We start from the raw sequence: 23,740 nt of genomic DNA, 5'->3' as shown, positions 1-23,740 counted from the left end.
GAAGACCTGCGCAGGCCGCTGTCACCTGGGAGTCCCTTCCCCTCTCCGCCTGGCTGGGTGGCCAGTGCCCAGGGGCCTGGAAAGGACAGGGCGGTGCAGACCGTTGTTCTCCAAGGCTGGAGATGGAGTGGAGGAGGCCAGACTTCCTGCGTCCTCCACATTCCACCTTGGTGCGGCCTCTGTCTCGGGACAGCAGGGTCTGCTTCTAGAAGCACTGGCTCTGTGGGGCAGGGGTGGCCCCTTGACCCGAGGGCATTGAGGGCATTGGGCTGCTGGACGCCCCTCCCCCCAGCCCAGCGCCTCCTCCCATCAGGACGCTGGTCCTCCTGGTCCTCCCTGACCCGGCTTCCGGTCAGTGAGTGCCGCCTTCCATTGTGGGGGCCACCCTGAGAGTCTGAAGGGACCGTTGGATGGACACCCCCGCGGCCCGCTGTGCCCTGTCCCAGAAGCCAGGCGCCAGAGCAGCCCTGGCGGCTCCCGACCCCTAGGAGCCACGCAGAACGCGTCTCAGCGTTGTCCCTCCAGGGGCCAGGGTTCTGGGCGTTGGTTGGTCCAGCAACCCTGCACCTCCCTTTTGTGGGCTGTTCCCGGAGGCTGACATCCACCCTGCACGCGGGCGGGCCCTGTGGGGGCCCCTGTGACCGGGGCTCACGTGAGAGCAAGGGCGGAGCACGAGGCCGCAGCCCTTCCAGCCGTCCTTCAGAGACGAAGGAGGAGAGGAGCCGACCCTCGGGGCTGCGGGCCGCCGCCCGGTGCACGCTCTTCCCCGGCCCGCGTGGCCAGGGTGTGTGCAGGCGACTCCCTCAGAACTGGAACGTTCTCCTGCAGCAGCACCCACACTCAAAGCCCAAGCGCAGTCACCTGAGGGGGCCTATGTGGTCCAGGGACGGAACTCAGGCCTCGTGCACACCAGGCAGATGGTCCACTACTGTGCCCAGCACCCTGCCCGGACTCCTGACGGCTCAGGTTAGCGTCGCTCGCGGTAGGAGGCTGCAGACAACAGGCTCGCCCGGCTTCGATCATTCACCTCTGACATCTCTGACCCCAGGCTGCGGGTCAGTTGCATGGGGGCTACGGCGTGCAGCTGTGAGCTGTCCCAGCTGTCCGCGGACCCCCCACCCCCAGCCCCCTGGGGACAGACCGTTGGGAGGTTTCGGGGCAGGGGTCCTGGGCGCTGCCCAGAGGAGTCTTCTGGTCTGAGCCTGGAGGACACGCGTTCCTCCTCCCGGTAGGAAGTTGGGAGCAGTTTCTGGGTCGTGGCGCGGTACGTACACGTGTTCTGCTTTAGGCCTTCCTGCCAAACGGTTTCCTGTGACTTCCCCTGCAGGGGATGGGAATGCTAGTCGCTTTATTTCCCTGCCCACACTCACTCTTTTGGTCTTCTGCCTTTGAGTAGGTGTGTCCCCGGCCTCCTCCCACAGTGCTGGCCTCCTCCCTCCGTGGCCTCCATCTGCTTCTCGCAGGCAGGCAGGCAGGCAGGCAGGCAGGCGGGGAAGGCGTGGAGGGCCCGTCCTCGCTGCCCACCACTCGGGGCCGGGCTCTGAGGTGGGTTCTGCAGCAGACCTCCGCCGTGGTGAGGACCAGCAGATCTCTGGACAACGGTGTGCGGATGGGGGATTCCGTCCCTGTGAGAGGAACTCACTTCCCCCTGGGCATCTGGGCAGGGGCCAAGCACGGTTAGAGCCCTTCGAATAGGTCAAGTCACTGTGCATATTAATGGAAGGCTTTTATTGCAGACATCCTGACAGCTGTGAGACCTTTCCTGGTGCCTGGAGCAGAGCACTGAGGCCGGGCCGACTCCACCGGCCGACTCCACCGGCTGGATGCCCTCCCGGCAGCCCGGCCCCGGCCCGAGCACAGCTCCAGCTCCGGAAGGCTCTGTCCCAGCAGCTCAGCTCTGCCCTTTTCTCCATTATAAACCACAGGAAGGCAGGACGGCCCTGCCGCCATTCCCACCCAGGCCAGAGGGGGGCGCACTTCCCCTGGGGGGGCAGCAGAAGGCAGTGATTGGTGCAGACACAGCACTTCATTTGCATAGAGGGCTACTGTGATTGGTGCAAGCCCAATCCCTCATTTACATGAAGGTCTACCACGATTGATACAAACTCCTGCCACATCTCCCTTCTAGCTATATAATCAGGCTGTTTGGCTCACTTGCCAAATTAGCTAGGAGGCACCTGCCTGTCTGGTTCTCCTGGAGCTGCCACATTTAGGCCCAATAAAATCTCTCCCTAACCAGGCACCGGTGGCTCACGCCTATAATCCTAGCCACTCAGGAGGCTGAGATCTGAGGATCACAGTTCAAAGCCAGCCTGGGCAGGAAAGTCTGTGAGACTCTTATCTCCAATGAACCACCAGAAAACCAGAAGTGGCGCTGTAAAGGCTCAAAGTGGTAGAGAGCTAGCCTCGAGCTGAAGAGCTCAGGGACGGCACCCAGGCCCAGAGTTCAAGCCCCACAACCGACAAAAGCACATTAAATAAACAAATAAAATTTCTCCCCGGTAGCCTGTTGCTGCGCGCTGTGATCTTTGTCGTTGGTAGAGCAGTGGTAGCTGCGAGGCCCCACCCTGGCTGACGAGCCGGGGGCAGAAGCCACTGCAGGGGGTGATGGAGGCGGTGAGGGAGGGCAGAGAAGGCTGAAACACTGACTGCTGGAGGAGCCGCCAGGCCCGCACTCCCGAGGCCTGCCCAGGAGCCACCTGCTGCGGCTTCCCACCGCTGCGGGAACCGGGCACTGCAGCTGCTGGGGCCTCTCAGGTGAGAATCCTGGGGCTGAAGCCGCCCTGGCTCCCGGCCTGGAGCCCTCAGCCTCTGGGTCAGCAGTGCAGCCTCCGAGCCTGGGCCCTCGGGGGCCAAGGGGCCTGGGGAGCAGAACCCCCGCGGGCTGAGGGCAGGCTCACCTGCGCTGACCCCTGCCGGGGTCCAGGCGGGGCTGCGTGGAGGAGGATATCTGCCCCAGAGACTGTTGGGAGCTTGGAGGGCGGGGGGATGTGCTCGGCGGCAGAGAGCGTGGAGGCCGTGGGCGGGGGGTGCAGTCGGGCGGGCCCCCTCCTGCTGGCTGACCTTGAGGGCTAGGGCCTATGATGGCCGAGGCCCCCCCAGCTCCTGGGCTGTAAAACGGGCCTGGTAGCCATCCTGGAGAAGATGGCGCGTTGAGTGGGTCCCTCCGCCTGCCGGGGCCGGGGCTGGGGCCGGGGCTGGAAGGGGTGCTCTCCCAGGAGGCCGTCGCATCTGGAATTCTGGGCAGGAGAGGCACTGGGATGATGCTTGTCCACCGCCTCCTCCCCCCACATGTTGGCATCTGGTTTTGTTCAATTGGAGCCAAGCTGGGTGGGGGGCGGGGGTGTTCCACCCACAAACCGAGGGAACAAGGCTCCTTTGTCTGGTCCTGGAGCCCGGAATTGTGGGTTGGACCTCACGCCAGCCATACAGGGCACTGTCTGTGGTGGGAAAGACACCCGCGTTCCCCTGTACTCGATGGAGAAACTGAGGTAGGGAGGAAAGATAAACCCACCCAGAGAGTTCCATGTGCTGTTAGTGGGGCAGGACCAGACCCCAGCTCCCTGGCCCCACACCGTGCTCTCCACTTCCCCCCCACCCCCGCCAGCTCCTGTGGGCTTCCGGGGGGTCCACAGACCCCTCCTCAGGCTCAGGAGCGGACTGTGCAGGGCTGCATGGCCAGAGACGGGCAAAGGCAGAGCCCGCCAAGCCCACTGGTCAAGACGGCTGGGGCGCGTGGTCTGGGGGGGGGGCGGTGGGGGGGCCAGGAGAGCTCCCTAGAGGAGAAGATGTGGACACGGAGACCAAAACTGAGGAAGACGCCTGGCAGCATGGGCGTGGGGCTCCGGGGATGGGGGGATGGATGGGGGGCGTGGGGCCCCGGGGATGGGGGGATGGATGGGGGGGGCGTGGGGCCCCGGGGATGGGGGGATGGATGGGGGGGCGTGGGGCCCCGGGGATGGGGGGTGTGGCTGGCCAGTGGCACGGCGGCGGTGGCACCCACAGTCACAAAGGCCGCAGAGAGCAGGGCCAGGGAAGCAAGGGAAGGCAGAGCGCGGCTGCAGGGGAGAGGAAAGGGAAAGAGGCAGGAAATGGCTCTTATCGAGCGTGGAGACACAGGCTGGAGCCAAACCATTGCCGGGCCCTGCTGCAGGGCCAGGCCGCGGGGCGTGGGCCTCCCTCCCAGGCCCACGGGAGCTGGGGGAGGGGGGGAGGGCGGGGGAGGGCTTCACCCGGGTGACACCGCTCAGCCAGACTGGGCTTGGGAAATGGTGATTACGAGTAAGAAAACAATGTTTTAAAGGGCAAACACCATGAGCAGGAACCTCACAGAAGGGGAACTGCAGACAGCTGGCAGGCAGACGTCCAGTGTGGCACGCACTCTCCTCAGCGGGGAGGAAGGGGCGTGCGCGCTACAGCCGCACCCAAGAGCCGGCCTGCCTGCCGCGCCTCCCAAAGGCAGGTAGTGGGGAGGAGGGGGGCAGGACGTCGGGCGCGAGCCGTGGAGGGGAGCGTGCGCAGACCCCAGACCCGGCACCGCTGTCTTACAACACCGTGCATACGTCGCCGGAGACACGCAGAACAAGCTCCATTTCAGCCGTCAGGAGACTAACTGAACGTGCTAGGGCCCGTCGGCGGAGTATCACGCAGCACAGATGAAGGACAGCGGCACCTGTTCACGGCTGGCTCTGCCCCGCCCACGCGGCTCGGGAAGGATGCTTATATCTGGGTCTCTGTATCAAGTTCAAAGGCAACTTGAACGCGGCCGGCTAGGTCACTTTCCACGGAAGGGAACGAGGGGCAGCATTGGCACTGAGCAGGACCGTGAAAAGGAGTGTGGTTGGGATGTCCCTGCTTTTCACGGCCATCTTGCTGGGGATTTCAGCTATGGGAAATGGGCTCCTGTCCCGTTCCCTCTGACAGGCGGACATTTTTTCAATGGGTGTAACCTGCTTTTGTAATTACTAATCACTGACCACAGGCGAGTCACTTTCCCCCCTGGGCCCATCAAGCTCCTATTGTGGCTGCCAGGCCTCTGGTACCCAGCCTAAAGAGGGCCCCAGACCCGCCGTGGGTCTCTCTGGGCTCCGCTGGCCCCTGCCGGGAGCCCCTCGCGGAGGAGCTCGATGGGGTTCACTTGCGTCTGTTGGGGATTCTGCAGAGAGCACACTTTTTAGAGTGTGTGTTAAGTAAGTCGGCGACAGTGTCGGAATCCACTGAGGAAGTCAGTGGCCTGGTACCCCAGGGTGCTGATGGGAGGCCCTGCCGGGGCCGTCTGAGGATTCCTGTCCGTCACCTGCTGTGGAGAGGCACCGGCTCCCTCGGGCATCAGAGGAGTGAGTGCCCGGGTCGGAGCGGTCGGCACAGCCCATTCCGGCTCTGTGATTGGTTCAGGCCCGAGCACCCGCCCCAAGCCCTTCCAATGGGAGTGACTCTCAGGCCCCGTGGGCGGGCTCTCCACTGGGCAGGACTGGAAGAGCTCCTGGAGCTCCTGGACATCTCAGTGAGCATGGGAAGCGGCCTTGGTGGAAAATGGAGAGGAGCAGGGTAATGCGAAGGGACAAAGTGCTCGTGGTGACGCGGCTGAGTCCGGTTCCCGCTGTGCTTCAAGTCCCCCCTTCTGATCTCTCAGGACCAAAGTCACGATGATCTCCCTTTTGCTGACGCATACGGAACTGACGCGTACTATGGCTGGTGCAGGAGGCCCAGGTGGACGCCTTTCCCAGCTCACCAGTGATAACCTTTTGATCCTGAAATGGGGTGGGGGGCTCACTCCAGCTCATCCCTCTCCTGGGCTCCCAACATCCCTGCACACTTTCTCTCTGAGGGATCCTCTGGATCCTGCTATTTTCTGGGGATCATTTCATCTTTGGAACACCTGATCACGCGGAGACAGGGTAGAGAATGGGGCTTGGAGAAGGCAGAAACCTCGGTGAGCAAGTCGCAGCCCGGCGCAAGCCTGGCCCTCCCCGGCTCCCACCACGTCTCATCCGCTCTGTGAAATCTGTGTCGGCTCCTCCTGCTTCCATCTCCCTGTGTGCAGCCAGCGGCGAGTTACTCATCTGCTGCAGGGCCCCGGCAGGGCCAGAGACCGGTGCTCGGGGAACCCTGGCTGCGTGCTTACCATGGTCCAGCCTCCTTCCAAGCACCTCACCAGCTGAGGCAGGCGGGCATTTTCCCCTAAGGGGGGCCATCTCTCCAGGTCCCCAGGCTAGTGCGTGCAGAGCTGGGACACAGAGCTCAAGCCTGGGCAGCTGGGCAGCTTGAGTCTGCTTGTCCCAGCATGTTCCCCCGCCCTCGTACGAATGGGGGGGTGGACGGGTGCTGAGGCTGCGCTCCCACGAGAGCAGTGCCAAGGGCAGGGTGAGGAGCCGGGACTGGCCTGTCAGGAGCCCAGGCTCAAGGCTCAAGGCTCAGCTCACGGGGGACATCTCCACTTCCAGGGGCGGAAGCCAGCTAGCCAGCGTGGTCAGAGGGGTGGGTTCTGCCCGGGCCTGGCCAGAGCCTTGGCGAGGAGGCCGGAGGGAGAGGCTTCCTGTGGTGAAGATGCTAGATGGGCTGCAAAGAGAGCACGGGACCAGTGGGGCGGGTTGGCACGCCTGCCCTTGGTGGCCAAGCCGGCTGTGGGGTGGAGGGGCCCGCTCGGTGAGGTGCTTTGATGCGCCATCCCCAATGGCCACCACCAGCTCAGGCCGTACGACCTGGGGACTAAGCAAAGGTCGCGGTGTGCAAGGGGAACTGACTCCATGAGCTGCGGGCAGGGGGCACCTCGCTGCCGTCACCGTCCCGGGGCAGGGACACAGACAAATGCCCCAGTCCTGGCTGAGAAGGCTGGAGCAGGCAGGTTTAGAGGATCAGAGGACGAGGACCCCGAGAAAGGACGGGGGACCCCAAGGAGAGCCTCATCTCTATGCGAGGAAGACGCCTCTCAACATGGAAGCGTGGGTCCTCACTCCCCATCGCCTCCTCCTTCCTAGCTGAGGGGCCTCGGCTCCTCCCCTAAGGCCGGGGTTCCGAGCCGCATCCCCGCTGGCCTCAGTGGCAGAGGAAAGCCTGCACCTGCTGAGCACAGCCCTGGAGGAAGGCAGCTGGGACTGAGCTGCCCGGCAACCCCCTGAGGGGGAGCAGGACCGGGGTATGACCCCCCCCAGCTTGTCATCTGCTGGGGAGGCCAGGGGGGGCACTGGACAACCTTCAGGGCAGGAGGTGGGGACACAGGGGGTGGCTGCTGTTCGTTTGTGATAATTTTGCCAAGCTAGGGAGAGGCAGGGAGAGGCTCTGGGCACAGCCTGCCTGGCTCTGACACTTGTGCTGGGTGAGGAGGAGGAGGAGGACCGTGGGCAGCAAGGCCTGGCGCCTGGCTCGGTCCCTAGGACGTCAGCCGGCTGACCCGGGCGCCGGAGAAGCTTCCTGCTGACCAGGGCGGGTGGGAGGTGCTCCACACCTACAGTTTCTGTGCTCTGTCCCTGGCTGGAAGTAGCCTGTAGTCAGACATGAGGGTGGACCTACCAACGAGGGGTCGGTCACCTGGGCAGCTGCAAGGATCTGAGAGACGCGTCCTTGTCACAGTCATCTGATGGTTCTGATCCTCAGTCAATAGATTCAGGTGGGGCCTGGACCTGCCAGGTCATGGGAAACTTCTGGAAGGAGATTCCTGGGAAATCCCACACCACCCCCAAGGCCCTGGGCTGGTCCTTGGCCTGGGCTGTATGGGGTGTGGTGGCAGAGAGGCTCCAGTGAGACGGGAGGGGAACGGCGATGAGAGTGTTAGACGCGGGGTTAAGAACCCGAGGATACAGGGAGGACAGGTAGGTTCTATTCCCGTGTCAGCCAGAGGAAGCCATTCCAAGCACAGCCCCGGAGCCCGAGAGCCCAGGAAAGTACTGGTAACACCATCTCCACCAAATTAAACAAAGACTCCGTGTGCAGAAAGTTCCCAAGTGGAGCTCGGACCGGCTCCTGCAGCGGGAGCCTGGCAGTGCAAAGCTGGGCCTCGCTGGTGTATCCAGAGAATTCCTAGAAATGATGGAGGGCTGCCTGGGCGGCAGAGCAAGCCCAGAGGGCGTGTGCCAGATCTCAGGGGTGCCAGCGGCAAAGCCAGTGCCACAGCCGCAGCCCCCCACCCCGGCCAGGGCCAGGAATGGGCGCCGGTGTGGGCTGGGGGAGCCGGTGCCACCTTGGGCCATGAAGACCAGAGGCACTTGGGTTCTTCTCTGGTCCTTGGAACTTCTTAGAGGTGGCCGGGTGCCCCCAATGCAGATGTAAGGTTGCTCTTTAAATCACTTCCGTTTTCTCTTTTGTTGTGCAGGTCCTGGGGATTGAACTCAGGGTCTGAGCACTGTCCGTGGGCTCCTTTTTGCTCAAGGCTAGCACTTTGCCACTCGAGCCACAGCGCCACTTCTGGCTTTTCATGTGATTAATTGGAGGTGAGAGACTCGTGCACTTTCCTGCCTGGGCTGGCTTCAAACTACAATCCTCAGACTCTGCCTCTTCCGAAGCTAGGATTACAGATGTGAGGTACAGGAGCCCAGGCTGGACCCCTGCCACTTGAGCTAGAGTGCTTTCAACCTTTTGCTGATTGATTGGAGACCAAGTTTCTTGGATTTGCCTGACCAGGCTGGCCTGGAACCCCAGTTCTCAGATCTCAGCCTCCTGAGAGGCTTGGATTATAGGCGTGAGCAACAAGCACTCAGCTTACATATGTTTACCAAAATCACAGCCAGCCTTTCCCATTTCTCAGATGGGGAAACTGAGGCTCCGCGTAAGCAAGAGCCTGGCAAGCCCAGGCCTCCCATCTGCAGGCTGACTCTCCTGGTCCGTCGGGGTTTTGCTCTGTGCGCTCAGGCAATGCTTTCCCTCTCCAGGCTGCTCCAGAGGGAGGGGCCTCCGAGACCCCTCAGCCCGCTTCCCAGTCTCTGAGGTCAGTACCCCGCCCCATCCCTCTGCCGGCGGGGCCAAATCTCCTCCAGGGTGAGCAGAGCATCTGAGAAGTGCCAGCGACTTCATCAGGCTCCGCGGAGGGCTGGGCGGGCTGAGTCATGACTGAGGGGGGCCACGGGAGGTAGGGCTGACCCTCCCCAGACGGGAGGCGTCAGGCCGGGCAGCGGTCCTGGAATAAGCAGAGAACTTGGGAAAGGGGAGGAAAAGGAGTTCTGCCTCGCCCACCGACTCTTTCTTTCCGTGCACCCCCTCCATGCACCTTAATCCCCCCCCACCCTCACGACCATCCCCCCTCCCCTGCTCTAGGGAGGGAGACCGTACTAGCCCAGCTGTGCATTGAACTCCAGTGTGTGTGTGTGTGTGTGTGCGTGTGTGTGTGTGTGTGTGTGTGCAAAATAGCTAACTCAGAATAAGATAGCCCGGCCTGGTGGAAGCTTCCAGAGGCATTTGTGGGCTCCTGGAAGGGAGACCTGGGAGTGAGTGGAAGGGAGACCTGGGAGTGAGAGGATTCAGGCTGTGGACAGAGGCCTGGCTCTGGCCTGCCCTTCCCTGGGGGGGGTCTCGTTCTGGGGGTGGTGCTGCGTCTTCTGGCCGCAGGCAGAGCCCCTGGCTGGGTGCACACCCTCTCCTGAGCCCAGTGCTCCCGCTAGGGGCAGACGCCTCCCGGGGGCCGCCCCTGAGCCTGGTGCCCACCGGGACGGGGAGGATTCCCTCCCCCCACGAGATCCAGGGGGGCCCAGAGTAGGGAAAGGCGGCTTCTGTGGGCTCTGTGAAATGCAGAACGGACCCCCGTCTTCTGGGGAGGGGCTCCACCCCCACCCCACCCCCACCCCCACCCCCATGGCCTGTGCGGGAGCCTGGAGCCTGGCGCTTGTCTATGGCGTCTTCGCAAGGCACTGGACTAGATGTCCATTAGCAAGGCTCGGGTTAGGCTGCTGTAACAAAGAGACCCGTAGTGGATTCCATGGGGCCAGGCCAGGCCAGGCATGGCGGCAGCTCCTTCCAGGCAAGCGGGCTGGGACCGGTTATGCGTGGTGGGGAAGGAAGGGGTGGCTCTCCTCTCCTCTCAGGGCAAGCGCTGGAAGTTCTCCCCATCACTTCCGCTCCATCCCATGGCCCGGCATGTTCCTGGGCTTGCCTGCTGGGGAGCCTGGAAACCGCAGCATCCATCCATCCATCCATCGGAAGTTCCCACAGTGTGGATGGCCACGGTGGTGGGGGGGAGGGCCCGGGAGGGTGGGATGAGGTTCATGGACAGCAGGGGAGGAGTCTGGGACGCCCTGTGTGGGCAGCCAGCTCTTCCATGGCTGGGGACTCGGGGTGCAGTGCAGGCATGGAGTATGAATTGCTGGGGGGTGGGGGGGTGGGGCTGGGACCACAGAGGCCCTGAGTGTGCTGTGCCTACATGTCCAAATCTCATTCACCCCCCACCCCCACCAGCCTTGGCCTTGCGCCGGGCCCTGGGCAGCCGGTGTCCTCTCTCACAGTCTCCCATGGCCTGGGGGAGGGGCAGGCAGGAGGAGGACACAGGGGGGCTCTCCTCAAACCATGGCTTTTCATAATCAGTCAACTGAGGATTGGAGAAACACACTCTCCGGAGACTCGGGTTTATTGTCCTGGAGTGGCGTCTAGACGTTGGTATTTCCAGTGCGTGCATACGCCCCACGGATGCTCACGGGCTGTCCCAAAGCTCCGGCAGCGGTGAGGCATAGGACGGCAGGGGGTGCCCGGCACCCCTGGGCGGGACAGGGCCTCCAGTTGAAAATCACTGCCCAACATCCGTGCAGAGCACCTTAATCCCGTTTCCGTTGCTAGGATAAAATCCCTGAGGCTGGGTGTGCCGTATGGAAAAGAGGCGGATCCCGCTCCGGGGCTGGAGGGGGAGATCCCCTGGTAGGACAAGAAGCCAGAAGGAGGCAGGGGCCACTAGGCTGGGCCCTGGGAAGGACATGAATCCTTTCTGAAGGCAGTGCCCCATGACCTAACCACCTTCCATGAAGCCCCACTTCTGGAAGGTTCCACTACCTCAACCAAATCCCCAGCCTTTGTCCTGGGGGGGGAGGGGCAACAACTGGTATCCGAATGAAAGCAAAGGCATGCTGGGACCCTGGAAGCCCCCACACTCCCTCTAGATGGCCCTGGGGCTGGGACACGGCCTCTCTTCGCCTCCCCTGCAGCCGGGGGCCCAGCTGACCCACGCTGCCTCCCTGCCCTGCGTCCTCCAGAGGGAGGTAAGACAGGACTGGGAGCTAGCTCAGTGCACAGCCAGGGCCAGGGGCGGGCAGGGAGGCTCTGACAGGAGTCCTGGGCCCCTACACCCCGTACCCAACAAGTGGGGGCCATGTTACTGACTCTGTCCCCTGCCCCCGAGCTTGGTTCCCAGGGCCCATGTGATCCCGTGCCTTGCGCGGCTTAGATGGTCTGCAATGAACGCCAGCAGCAGCAGCAGCAGCAGCAGCACTTCCTAGAGAGCTTGCTGCTGCCTGGCCCCATCACAGCACCTTCACGCCCAACCTGTGGAGACAGACTGGATCTTGCACAGGAGAGCGTGGAGGCCAGAGGGGACCTCCAGCGGCTGGAGTCACCCAGGCAGGCAGACGCAGCTCTAACCCCAGGCCATCCGGTCCCAGAGCCCAGGCTCCTAAGCCTTCAGCGAGTGGCGTGTGAGGTCTGGTTAGTGTTACACTCATCTCTCAGATGTTCGGACTGGGGCTTGGAGAGGGGGTACCTAGTGGGGAGACAACCCCCCCAGAAAGCCAGCCAGCTGTCTCCTCCCCTCTGGCCCCGACGCCTCGGTGCCAGGGAGCTGGTGAGATCGTCGTCCCTGATGTAAAAGACTCCGCTGCCCACGGCGACATGCCTTGGCTTTATCAGCCGGCGATGCCCCCCACGGTGAGACAGCCGGGCCCTGGGCCCCAGATTCCTGGGGGGTGACGCGCACTGTGCACTCTAGCTGCGATAAGAGCCCTGCCCCGGCCGGGTGGAGCAGCTGCCGCGGTTGTGTCTCCGGCTCAAGTAACGGAGGTTGGGAAGCGCCTCCACCTTATCTGCTGGAAAGCCGGCCAGGCCAGGCCTTGGCTGTCCGTCTCTCCTCCCGGGCTGGGGCATCCCGTCACCCAGACAGCGAGTGGCTCCGTGCCTGCTGCCTGCCGGCCCGGGCGGCCTTCCCCTGGCGCAGGAAGGAGTCAGCGGCTATCACTCATCAGATACTTTCTGTGTCCTCTCTCGGTGCAACCCTGTTCCAAACCCTCTTAGGCTTCTATTCATTCACTCTTCCCGCACACCTGAGCCAGGAAGTCGTGCTTGCTTTGTATGATTGAGAAAATCGAAGCTCGGGGAGGTGGAGTAAGTTGCCAACATACCACATGTGGCAGAGTGGGGTTTTTGTTTTTCGGTTGTGGGGCTTGAACTCTGGGCCTGGGCTCTGCCCCTGAGCTCTTCAGCGTAAGGCTAGCGCTCTGCCACTTGGGCCACAGATCTACTTCTGGTTTTCTGGTGGTTCATTGGAGATAAGAGTCTCATGGCCTCTCCTGCCCCGGCTGGCTTTGAACTGCCACCCTCAGATCTCAGCCTCCCGAGTAGCTAGGATGACAGGCGTGAGCCACCGGCGCCCACCCAGCTTGTGGCAGAGTTCTTAACCACCAGGAAATTCTACCGATAGTTATTTGTGAATGAGTTTTACAGTCAGTCAGTGACGGGGGCTCTGAAGAGAAGCATCCTAACAGTGGGGGCAGCTGCTTCCTTGGAGTGAGGACATTTCAGCATCACAGTGCAAGGAGGAGCCAGCCGTGTGTGGGAATAGCATGTGCAAAGGCCCTGGGGAATAAGCAGGAGAACGGATGGGGAAATAAGGAGGGAGGGAGGGAGGGAGGGAGGGAGGGAGAGAGCACTCGAATATGCTAGTCAGCGGCAGGTGGAAAGATAGCCTGCCTCTACTCTGGCCTGTGGACCCATTCGGGGCTCGTGTGTAGAGTTCAGGTCTGCAGGGCCAAGGCCCAGGCTGCCCCCCCCCCCCCCCGGCTCCTGGGCTGCCTTTGTGCTGGAATGTGCCACAGGCTGGCACATTTGGGTGTTGCTCCTGTGGGTCTGGGCCCTTAGCCAGCAAGAAGGAGCTTGCAGGTAGCCGCTTGCCAACAGCCTTTCTGCAGGCAGGGGCTGTGGCCCCCGTGCTGTGGAGGGGACCAGCCTGGGGCTGTCTCACCTTGCCTCTGTGGGAGGGGCGGAGCTGGTCCCCCAGGAAATGGGGCACGGGGCTCCCAGTCCTCCTGTGGACAGGAGTGAGCAGCGACTGCCCGGAGGGGTCAGGGCCTGGCTAGGGCCACACAGTGCGTGGTGGGAGCCACCGGGCTGACTAAGAAGAGGGCAGCCCCCAGCTGCCCGGGCTGCAGTCTGGAGCTGAGGGACCTGTGGGGGGCGGGGGGCGGGTCCTGCTGGGTCTGGCCTCTCACGCCCCCACCCCCCAGCGGCCCGGCCCCAGTCCTCCAGCTACAGACAGAGGCCTAGGCTGCCCCCCCTCCGCCCCCCGCCCCCCAAAGCCGCAGCCAGGGCCGGGAAAGAAGCCGGGGTGGAGCTCTGCCGCCACCGTCCAGGGGTGGCCTGGAGGCCTGGCTTCCAGCAGCAGCAGCAGCGCGGGGGCCATCGCCTCCTTAGAGGGGATCCCAGGCCCCGCCCGAGGGGCGGAGGCTGGGAGGGGCGGAGGCGGAGGGGCCCCGCCGCGCGCCCCGCCTCCACCCTATCCCCACCGGAGCGGAGCCGCCCGGCACTCTGGGCTCCGGCTCTCCGCGCGGAGGCTGCGGCGGGACAGACGGAGGGACAGACGGACGGGTGCGTGGCCTGCAGCCTGGTGAGTGCTCCCAGACTGATGGGCGGACCGACCCACGGACAGACGCCCGCGCTCCCCGGTGCAGCCAGCCCCGGTCGGGCTCTCCCGTGCAGCCCCGGGGCGGGCTGGGGACCCCCCCGCCCCTCAGGTCCGCCACCCCCTCTACCTTAGAGCCCGTCCGGCCGTTCATCCGCCCCCGCCCTGTCCCCCGGGAACCTCGTCCTAGAGGTCCCTCCGCGCGGGGCTGCGGGTCACCCCCGGGGCCCGAGGGGGGCTGGAGACCGGGGCCACCACCTGCAGAGCCCAGCACGACCCTGCCGCCGCGCCGCGCCACGCCACCGGGCTTCTCACGCTCAGGTCCTCAGTCCTGTTCACACGCGTGCGCGCACACACACACACGCGCGTGCTCCATCCACACGCACGTGCAGACACACATCCTCTGCTATGAAACAGTTGTGTCTGTTTAACACACGTGTCTCGCTTGCGTCCTCCTCTCTCTCTCTCTCTCACACACACACACACACACACACACACGTCCATCACACGGGCCACGCGCACCTCCCACGTGGCCCGCACTGTCACCTAGGCCAGCCACTCTGTTCCGGAACACCTGGGTCCTCAGGCCGCCCCGGGGAGGGGGCCCCCTGCAGGCGGCGCGGCTCCCGGCTCGCCGGAGGGCCCGGGCTCCGGGCTGGGCGTGCACAGCGGGGCACCCTTCCTTCCCCGCTGGCCCCGGTGCCAGGCTCTCCGGGGACCTCGCCCCTCTTGGCTTTGGGAGTCACTGGGGCGGGCGAGCCCGCGCGGAGCCAGCAGGTGTCGCCGTGACCGCCGGGCAGAGGGGAGGGAGAGGCTGGCTTTGAGGTGCCAAGGCTGTGGGTCCGGAGTCACTGGGGACGCCCGTGGCTGACGCGGCGGGCGGGGCGGCCGCGGGGCTCCTGGGCCCGGCGCGGCGGGAGCCCGGGCGCGCCCGGCGGGGGTGGGGGGCGGGGCGGGCGCGCGCGGAGGCGGGGGGCCGGGCCGCGGGGGTGCAACCCGCCCGCCCCCGCTGTGGCTGGCTCTGCGTGTTTTGTTTGGCTTTCACCCCGTTATTATTATTTTAAAAAATTTAATTAGCTGCCAGCATGTACAGATTGGCAAGTTTCACACACAAGTCCGGATTTCCGTCTTCTCTTGAAAAATCACGCACCCTGGCGGCTCAGGAGCCCGCCGTGGCCCGCGGGCCAGTGCGGCGGCCTCGGCCTCCGGCCCCCGGGGAGGGGGGCACGGCCTGGTCAGCCCCCGCCGGCCCTCTGGCTTGTCGGAGGCGGGGGCCGGCCCGTGGAGGCCGCCTTGGCCATGGCTCCGTGGCTTCGTCCCCCTCGGGTCCGGGAGCCCCGGTAAGCTCCCCACACGGGGGGGGGGGGGCGGGGGGCCTCGCTTACTGGAACAGCGTGATGTCCAGGGCCCTGGGCCACAGTGTGCGTGCGTGTGTGTGTGTGTGTGTGTGTGTGTGTGTGTGATGGTGGCCGGCGCTTTCTACTGGGCTGTGGGGAGCGGGGGGCTGAGCCCCCCCACCCCCTGAAGGAAGAGCACGTCAGATGGGAGTCAGGCCTGTGTTGGCTCTTCTCCCCGGCTGCTGGCGCTCCCCGGAAGGCCTCCGTGATGTCCCTCCGTCCCCCACGCTAGCCCACGGCAGACGCACGTAACGCTGGGTCAGTGCTGCGGCGCGGCTCTGAGGAATATGGTCGATGTCTGGCGCGCGGGACCCGTGAGGGTGCCTTTCATCCCACGACACCCGGTGCGGGGTCCTTCTTGAGCACGAGGTCACCATCGCCGTGACCCCTGTGACCAGACGGGCCCAGCCCAGCCTCTGCGGGCGGGCGCCCCGCCCAGGGACCATCGAGGCTCCTGCTCTGGGCAGCTCCGTGGGGCGTCCTTGCACTCAGAGGTGGGGAGCGTGAGCCTCTTCTCCTTGAGCCCGGCCGGCCTCGGAGAGGGACAGCTCCTGTTCGGGTGCTGTGGCGGCCATTGTGTTAGCCCGAGTCCCCTCTCTCTGCTTATTTATGTAAGCCAAGTGGCCCCGTGGAACATGGCTGCCTGGAAGGCTGTCGCCTGAAGACCAGCTTTGCCCATGGCATGGTGGACCTGGACGTGCCCAAGGGGCGGGCGGCCCGTAGCTAGACTCTGGGCTCCATTCCCCGCAGATAATCCCCACGCCACACAGAACTAAAACGCGGTTGGTGGGTGGATGTCCACTTTTGAGTTGGTTTGGTGGGGCGTGGGGAGGGTGTACCGGCACGTGGTGTTGGGGGGCCTGGGGGAGCTGAGGCAGACCCCGCCCCCGCACAGGGAGTAGCTGGGGGGGGGGCATCCTAATTCAGGCCTGAGGATTGATGATAGACAGGCTCGGGATGTTCTGAGCCGGAGAGGGACAAGGCCAGGCCCGCAAGGTTGCTTTATAGCCCGGGCCTGGGGACAGGGCTTAGGAGGAGAGCAAGATGGCAGGTGGAAGGCCCACTAAGTAGGAGGGAAGGGAAACTGAGGCCCAGGGTGTGTCAGCCTGTGAGTGGGAGGAGGACCTGGGAGAGGGCCAGCTGCATTCTCCTCCCTCCCGATAGCCGCCCTCACCTCCCGTGCCGGGAGGGTCAGCCTTTGCGTCAGCCGCTCCATTGTCCTCCCCTAACTGTACTTTGGAGATGTTGTAGGCATGCCCTCGCTTCCCTTGCCCCGGCCGTCGGGGGAGGTTACTTCCTTCCTTGAGGGTGGGGAGCCGGGTTTTAGGAGAGTGGCTCCATTGTCCTCGGCCGGCCCAGCAGCCCTGCCCAGGTCTTGCTGCTGGGAACGTGTGCCACCCACCACGCTGGGCTGGGGCCGGGGGGCAGTGGGGGGGGGGTGTGGGACCCACAGGGAGTCACGTCTCAGGAGGCCCTGCCAGTCCCCCTGGCGAGTGGGAAGTATGGAGGAGGGGGCCAAGGCCAGGCCCGCCCAGGCACCCGCCTGGGCCTGGGCCGACCTCAGCGTCCCCGCCTGGGCACCCGCCTGGGCCTGGGCCCACCTCAGCGTCCCCGCCTGGGCGGGGGGGTCGGGGGGGGGGGAGAGGGGCGTGCCCAGCTGGTTCCCACGCCCCCGCTGGCAGGTAGACAGCGCTGAGGTCCTGCCACCTGGACTCGGTGTGCCTGGCCTTCCTCTCCTGTCCTTCACACCATCACCGGGTTGGGCCAGCCCTTGGCCCTGTGATTGGGGCCCCTAGCGGCCCCCTCTGGCCCCCTGTTCACTCGGGAGCCCCGCCTGCAGCACTCAGCCCTCTTCCTGGTCCACGTGCGCGTTCAGGTCATCAGGGCAGCTCTGTTCTTTGAGTCAAGAGCTGGGACCACCGAACAGTTCTTCCTGGCCCCGACAGGTCTGTGACCTGGGTCCTGGGCCACAGTGCCCGGGGTGGCGGGGCAAATGGGGGCCCGGGGAGGGGAGAGGGGTGCCCAGACCTCCAGGTCACGGCGCTGGGACTGTGATCTGGAGACGCACAAACTCTGAGGACGCAGCCTCACACACGTGCGTGCACACACACGGACACACACACAGAGAGAGGTACACACTCGCTGGGCATGCACACATACCCACACAGGCACATACAGACATAAGAACGCCCTTACACACACACACACATACACAGTGCACACACAAGCACACATTCTTATCTCCCGACACGCTTATAGGCGTGTGCACACACACACACTGCAGTCCCACTCGTCTCTGGTCTCTCAGGCAGCATCTGGGCCCCTGGCACGGACGAGGCAGGGCTGCTCGGGGCCGGGAGCCGCCAGGGCTCCTCATCTGCTTCCTGCTGGTCTTGGGAAGCCAGTGAATTTTGCCACCTTGTCTGGCACTGTGGCCTCCGCTCCCTGGGCACGGGGTGGCGGGGACAGGCTGGGGGGCGGACGGTGCGCGTTGCTGGGGGAGTAGCCGGGGCGTCGGCTTCCTCTCCGGCAGAGCGGGGCTGGGCCGTGTGAAAACTGGGCTTCTGCCTCCTGCCCCCCCGCCTCGACATGACACCCAGTGCTGCTAAGAAAGGCCCCTCGCTGGTTCTGCTGACCCTGGGAGTGGAGACCTTTGGCTGGAGCTGTGCAGAGATTGGGGGCACAGCCCAAATCCTCAGACCTGCGAGCAAGCACAGCGCTCACTAGGCCCAGCCCGCGCTCTGGCTGGGCTCCCGGCTCCCGGCCCAGGGCCAAGCCCTGCGGCAGTGGGCGAACCCACAGTGGGCGTGGAGTCACCGCCAGGGTCCTGAGAGGGCGGGCCCACGTGTGTTCCACGCCCGTCCTCAGCGGCGTCCCGGGACGGCCCACGCGTGTCCCCCGCCTGTCCTCAGCGGCTCTGCTTGCTGCGCCGGCCCTGCGCGTGTGCGTGCATCGCCCCCGCTGCCGCCCTGGCGGGCTGGGAGAGGCCCCCCGGTGGCCGGTGAGTGCGTGGTGTTTTCCGGGGCTCCGCGGCGTGTGTTCACCGGTGGGCTGTGAGGGGGGTGTCCCAGCATGGCGCCCTGGCTCTCGGGGAGCGGGCAGAGTCTGGATGGGGAGCCGGCTGGCGCTCGGGACAAGGGGCGGAGACCGGGGCCTGCGCAGGTGAGCGGGGCCTGCGGAGGCGGGAAGCGCGCCCTCGGGGCGAGCGGAGGCCCTGAGCGGCTAGAGGGCCGGCGGGAGCGGCCCGCTGCCCCCTGCCGCCCCCACCCCCGTGCCCTCTGGACACACGCCCCAGGGGGAGGACGTGGGCCCACGTGAACCCCACGTGCTGTGGGCGGTGGGCTCGCCCCCTGAGGCCTCGGTCAGAGCAGGGGCGGTGGGTTCCGGGGAAAGGTTCCCGGAGGGGGGCGCTGGAGCTGCTCTTCAGGGACCAGCAGGAGCTTGGGAAGGGGAACACGGTGTGTCTGGCAGAGGGAACAGCCTTTGCGAAGGAACAGGCCGGCCGCGGAGCCGCGGAGCGTCCAGAGCCTCTCCCCTCCCGTGCCGAGCCGTTCCCGAGCGCGGCCGCTCGTTGCAGCCTGGCAGGGTCTTCGTGTCGCCCCGAGTCGTGTTCACAAGAGGCCGGGAGGCCTCTGTGCGAGGGGGTGTGGGGGGGGTTGCCGGTAGGACCTCGCTGCTGTCCGGTCACTTGCCGCGGGTTGGCCGGCCGCCTCCGGGAGTGCTGGGTTCAGCCTCAAGCCCTGACCTCTGGGAGCCCAGCTGTCTCCTCGTGTACCCCTGCAATGGCAGCAGGCCACCCGGGGTGGGGGTGCCCCTGCTCTGCCCCTGCCCCTTCCCCCGGCAGCTCTGCCTGCCAGGACCGGACTCTGCCGGTTTTCACACACCCGTCGCCTCTCTGGCAGCCCCTGGAAATTCCTGGATTTCAGGCCCGTGCAGATCCGCGCGCGGGCCGGCTCTGGGCAGACCCCGGGGAGCCGCGGCCGCCCGCTCCCGTCCGGCCTCTTCCAGACGCGGGCCAAGGAGCTGGCGAGCCGCCCGCGGGGCCGCCCGCCCGTCTCCATCCCTGCCCGTCTGTCTGTCTGGTCCGTGCGGCTTCCCTCCCCGCTTCTTTCCTCCTCTCTCCCCGGAGATACCTGGCCCCGTCCCCCGCGTGTTTTGCCCGTCGCTTGCGCCCCCGGCCTCTGGGGACCTCCGCATCTGGGCTGCACCAGCCTCCGGGTGAGGCTGCGGGGCCTCCTGCAGGTGTGGGCTGGGAGGCAGGGTGGGCCGGGCAGAGGGGAGGGGGGAGAGGCGAAGGGAAGGGGCCGGGCTCGCCAGGTGAGCGGTCTGCCTCCCGGATGGCAGGCGGGCCCAGCCGCATCCTCTGCGTGGATGTGGCCCGTGTCTGCGCCCCGGCTCCGATGTCCCCTGACTTCTGTCCGGGGAGCAGGCGGCTTGCTTCCTCTGCCCGGGGTCACCGCCTGGCCACTCGTGAAGAGGGCGGAGGTCACCGTGCGGGCCGCCTGGCTGGCCCGCGTGGCCTCCCGGAGGGAGCGAGTGCGTTTTTCCTTCTCCGTCCCGGGAGGGCTGGCTGTCCATTCGGGGGTGGGGGTGGGGGTGGGGGTGGGGGGGAGAGCCACAGCGGCTACGCAGAGTGGGGAGCTGTCTGAGGTGCTGCCCCTGGGAGCCTTGGACCCGAGCCAGAGGAGCGGGAAGAACTGACCGAGGTCAGCAGCTCCTCCGGCTCGCCCGGCCCCTCTCCATCGCACACATGCCTGTCCCGAGTCTCCATCTGTCCACGCCATGGCCGTCGCGAGCCCACGCTAACGCGCCGTCCTCCCTCCTATCCTCTCTCCACCTCGCCCCTGCCCCCACCCTCTGCCTCCTCACCCCCTGTTCCCTCGCCCCTAAACTCCATCCCCTCCCCTACACGTCATGTCCCCGTCCATCTGCCCACCGACCGAGAGCTCGCCCCCAGCGGTCGGTGCGTCTTCTCACCCATCTGGCCCCCTTCTACCACCCGGCCGTCACCCACGTCTGCCTCCCACCCACGAGTCACCCACTCGTCAGTTCTCCCACACCCGCCCCTGTAGGCAGCCGCCAACCCACCTTTCCTTCCATCCCTGTCCTCAATCTGATACCCACCCCGCCAGCCAGCCACCTCCCAGTCCTGCCCCCTTCCACTCCACCCACCCATCCCCCTTCCCATCCACCCACCCATCCCCTCCACCCACCCACCCACTCACCAACTCACCCACCGTTGGTGCATTTCCCCACCTGTGGGGTTTGGCTTTGAGCGCAGGTAGAACTTGAGTGCTCAGAGTCTCAGAAGAAAAGGGTTCCCATTGCGAGGTAATGACACAAGCGAAGATGAGGGGTTGGGATCAAGAGTCCTAGGGCTGGCTGGGAAGGCGGCTTAGCGGTCGAGTGCTCGCCTAGCATGCATGAAGCCCTGGGTTCGATTCCTCAGTACCACATACACAGAAAAAGCCGGAAGTGGCGCTGTGGCTCAGGTGGCAGAGTGCTAGCCTTGAGCAAAAGGAAGCCAGGGACAGTGCTCAGGCCCTGAGTCCAAGGCCCAGGACTGGCAAAAAAGAAAAATAGTCCTAGGGCTTCGCAGGAGCTGGCGTGTGGCGGGGATGGGGGTAAGAAGGATTGCATGCCCCCTTGGGAGTCTCTACTTTCTCCCTGGGCCTTGGGTTCTCAGCCAGGGCCAGCGCGCGCAGCAGGGAGCCCGAGACGACCGGGCCAGCCGTGCAGGGGACGCACGTGCATCCGTTAAGAAGTTGGCTCGCGGGTGACAGAAAACCTGGCCCAAGTTAGCGTCCGCCAGACGGGTCACGTGCAGCCAATTCAGCGCCCAAGTTGTCTTCAGGTTGGCTGGATCTTTTAATTTTCAGCTGAAGGGTGGGGGCCTTCGGTGGGGACCTGGCGGCCCTGGCCCGGAGCCTGTCCCTGAGCCCCGTGGCCCGAGGGAGGGGGACAGCCGCCGCCCCGGGCAGGGTCCTCAGGAAGCGCACAGGCTGCTCTTGGCGAGAGCGCACGTGCTGGCCGGCTGGGAGCTGCCCGTCCCCTGCCAGGGCTGCCCTCAGCCTGGCTTGAGCTGCCCAGGGCTGGACTGGTGGGGAAGGGGAGCAGGGGGCTCAGAGGGGACGCCCCGCGGGGACGCCCGTGGCGGTGGCATCGTGCTCCACAGGGGGACCGCCTCCTCCCAGGGCCGTCCCCGGGGAAGGGACGGTCACCGAGGGAGGAGGGGACAGCTTCTGCTCTCGGTTTGATGGGAGGACACAGACAGCAAGCTCTGTAACTTCTCCCCTGCCCGAGGTGAGTGACTGCGGACACAGGGCCAGGTCTTCCCCGAGACTTCACGAGTGCTTCACTGTATTTTCTTCTGGTTTTGGGGGGGGTGAGTATGGGGTCCCCAGCACCCTAAGTCCTCCATTGCCGTACGCCTCCTAAGACACTGGGACAATGGGACTACAGGCATGAGCCACCGGCCCTCTCGCACGGATGCAGAGGTGGCTGCCTTCTCCTCCTCCTCCTCCTCCCCCTCCTCCTCCTCCCCTCCTCCTCCTCTTCCCCCTCCTCCTCCTCCTCCCCCTCCTCCTCCTCCTCCTCCCCCTCCTCCTCCTCCTCTTCCCCCTCCTCCTCCTCCCCCCTCCTCCTCCCCTCCTCCTCCTCCTTCTCCTCCTCCCCCTCCTCCTCCTCCCCCTCCTCCCCCTCCTCAGGGCCCCCAGGCGCCGCCGCCGCCTCCAGCCTTGCCTGCCCTCCCTGGCCCGCCTCTGCCCAAGCCCTGTGACCCCGGCACCCTTCCCTCCACCAGTGGGCTTTTGTCTTTTAGAGACTCCCATCCTAACCGCAGGAAGCGGTGCTCACTGGCTCCCCTCCCCACTGGAGGGGTGTGGGAACGGATCCCCTTCTTTTGTCCCTACTTGCCGGCTGCGGGGCAGCGAGCTGGTTCCTCCCGCAGGGCCTTGGCCCACGCTGCCACCTGAGCCAGTCAGGCCCTTCCCCAGCCAGGTCTTCCCACCACGGCTTGGCCGGGCGGCTCTCCCGGGCCCCCTCTGGCCTCTGTCACCCAGGGAATGCCCGCTTCCTCCTGGCTGCTTCGTGACTGTTCCTCGTCTCTTCCTTCCCGGGGCGGGACCCGTCGGTCTTGTTTCCTGTCGGGCCCCTGCTCCTGAGGCAGGGGGGGCCCAGTGGGCACCGTGGGCACCGTGGACACCGTGGACAGGCCTCATGCTCGACGGGCGGCACTGCTGGCTGGTCAGGCTCGGGTCCATATTCCCATGCCACATTTCCTGGGTGTGCGGCCCTGTCAGGTTCCCCCCCCCCCCCCCCGCCACCGCCTCCGGCTGGGCCTTGGTTTCCTCATCTGTAGAGCTGTTTGGATGAAGTCAGCATCACTGGAGACTCGGCCTGAGGAAGTGATATTAAATATGAACCCCATCAACAGCTAAGGCCTGGCTGGAACGTCGTGCCAAGAACTGGCTCATTTCCCCCCGTGAACTAGATGACTGCCTCTTATCAGACACGAAGCGCCGGGTCACCCTCTAATTTCCCCTTTGGCTTCAGCTGTCAGGAAGCTTGCTGCTGAGGGCAGGCCTCGGGGGCAGACCTCCTCTCCCGCGGGGGCTTCCTTCCCCCTTCTCCCCCGTGACTCGGTCGCTCACTTTGGGCTCTGGGAGGCCCTCGTGCCCGGTTTCCAGTGACTGAGTGTGTTTCCTTTGTTGTCCGGCCATCACCACCATCAGCTCCCGAAGCAGGTTCAAGTGGATCCTCCACAGATCTCCCGTCTTTTCTGTGTTCTCTCGTCCATGCGTGCTGTTGGTACCCGAGTCAGCGTGCCTTCCGCGGAAGGCTGGCCACGTTGCCGATGGCCCCCTGGGTTCCCGCAGGGCTGGGATTAGGGGCCTGCACCGCTCTTCCAGTCGTCGTTTTGGTGGTTCTGGGATTTAAACTCAGGGCCTTGTTCTCGCCAGGTAGCTACTCTATGACGTGAGCCCCGCTTACAGCTTCTTTTAGTGCTGGCTGGGTCTTATTTCGTGCATTGTGATTCTTCTTGTCACTTCCCCGTGTGGCCTCCGGGCCCGGCCGTTGGTTGAGAAGTCTGTGAGCTTTTCTGCTTTTGGACTTGGTTGCCTCAAACTGCAATCTCCTGAGTTCTGCTTCCCAAGTAGCTGGAATCACAGGTTTGAGCCACTGTGGCCGTGTCAATTATTATTATTATTACTATTACTATGACTACTACTACTACTACTGCATGTTCTTCCGGTGCTATGACTAGAATGCAGGGTCCTGCTGTCTCATTTGACTTTTTCACTCACACCTGGTACTCCCCTGCTTGAACCATGCCTCCACCTCTGTCTCTTTTTGCTGGTTTTTTGGAGATGAGCATCTTTTGGACTTGGGTCGGTCTGGGCTTGATCAGACGTTGATCCTTGCTTCTCCGTCACTGAGCAGCTAGGGGTCCTGGTGTGAACCATCCGTGCACCGCTGACGTGGTATTTCTAATCGGTCGCGTGTGTATCTTGGTGGGCCTCAGGTGATGCCAGGCTGATGTGCG

At 64.9% G+C, this 23,740-nt stretch overlaps 1 protein-coding gene across 3 annotated transcripts in view; it reads left to right on the top strand.

Annotated features, from left to right (window-relative positions):
* The first annotated feature begins 13,710 nt into the window (after positions 1 to 13,710).
* The window catches only part of Fbln2 (fibulin 2), a 40,528-nt gene continuing 30,498 nt past the window's right edge, over positions 13,711 to 23,740 (top strand). For all 3 annotated transcript variants that reach the window (XM_048356333.1, XM_048356334.1, XM_048356332.1), the window contains exon 1: positions 13,711 to 13,783. The gene's annotated coding sequence lies outside the window, so the exon portion shown is untranslated. The remainder of the gene's footprint in view (positions 13,784 to 23,740) is intronic.

This window comes from Perognathus longimembris, chromosome 10 (assembly GCF_023159225.1).
Source record: "Perognathus longimembris pacificus isolate PPM17 chromosome 10, ASM2315922v1, whole genome shotgun sequence".
NCBI classification, from domain to species: Eukaryota; Metazoa; Chordata; class Mammalia; order Rodentia; family Heteromyidae; genus Perognathus; species Perognathus longimembris.
The sequence above is the reverse complement of the archived record's forward strand: the minus strand, read 5'-3'. Positions and strand labels throughout refer to the sequence as shown.